The sequence below is a fragment of the Octopus bimaculoides genome, chromosome 9 (assembly GCF_001194135.2).
Source record: "Octopus bimaculoides isolate UCB-OBI-ISO-001 chromosome 9, ASM119413v2, whole genome shotgun sequence".
Classification (NCBI taxonomy): Eukaryota; Metazoa; Mollusca; class Cephalopoda; order Octopoda; family Octopodidae; genus Octopus; species Octopus bimaculoides.
Window position 1 is genome coordinate 4,166,018 of NC_068989.1, and position 1,260 is coordinate 4,167,277.

The 1,260-nt window shown below is 35.9% G+C and overlaps 1 protein-coding gene across 1 annotated transcript in view; it reads left to right on the plus strand.

Moving 5' to 3' along the window:
* The window catches only part of LOC128248688 (uncharacterized), a 181,401-nt gene that overhangs the window by 83,659 nt on the left and 96,482 nt on the right, over positions 1–1,260 (plus strand). The gene's annotated exons all lie outside the window — the stretch shown is intronic.

Genomic DNA, 1,260 nt, shown 5'->3' on the forward strand with positions numbered 1-1,260 from the left:
AGATATCATGTGATCGGTGAGCACTAAATCTCCTTTTGAAACTTAAAACCAGGGAAGTATTTCACATGTGAAACAGCAGATGACTGCAGAACTCACCCCCGCCCACCTCGATAATGAAATTGATCAGGCGTTTGTGCATTTCACTTCCGGGGAAAGGGCAAACCTTCCGCTGAGATGGTTCCTTAATCATAATAATTATTTAACGTTTGCGTTTTATAGATACAAAAAAAATATGCTTTTGAGGTCGACCATAAAGTTTACACAGAATTAAATGTTCATATTAACTAATGCTTCATTCTCTTTCAAGCCATTTTCAAATGCGTTCTCCTAAAATTCCTGGAGAGCAAGGCTCTCTCACTGGATGTTATATTTCCACATCAACAATTAACCTGCCAATTTTCACCTTAATGACTTTTCCATTAATTACAAATAATTTCGATTATTTATAGGGATAACTTCAACACCTGTTGTGTATCTAAAATCTGAAGGGTTTATTTTGTACTTAGCATGCATTAAACGTATTTTATGATGAAGAACGAACCAATCGTTTATATATACCAGTAAATATATTTGCAATACGCAAATTCATAAAATCGCAATACGCACATCTGGTTTGTCTTCCGTTTACATTTTCTGAGTTTTCTTTTTTTTATTTTTTGGCTTTTAAGCTGCAATGAGAGAAATAAACAATCGATCAAAAGAAAAAAGGAAAAAAAAAATATGAATGATAATATTAATGGGATTGTACCCAAAATACTGAAATTATAAATCCCAAAACCTGGAATATGTCCAAAGAGAGAAATCTTTAAATCCATAAATTAAGAATAAAACGGAAAAGAGTGAGCATCAGATGGGGAAAATCGATTTATCTTACTGTAGCAATCAATCAGAAGACAAAAACCAAAACCAGATGTGGTGCAATGAAGTAGACCGAGATTTTCGTGAGGGTTTCGCAGTAAATTAGTGTCACTTTATATAGCTCAATCTAAATTTAGATATTCTGTTTTGTAATTTGGCTCGTGTGTTAGTCTGTTTTCTGTTTCTTTTCCCCCCGACAAGCATGGCTGCGGGGTTTAGGGGGCTGCTTTGCAATCACGTTGGCTTCGTTATGCGGCAACATGGGTAAGTCTCTTCTATTATGGTTTGTGAGTGAATTTGGTAGACGGAAACTGCTTGGAAACCCGTTCTATGCATATACTTGTGTGTGTGTGTGTGTGTGTGTGTGTGTGTGTGTGTGTGTGTGTGTGTGTGTGTGTGTGT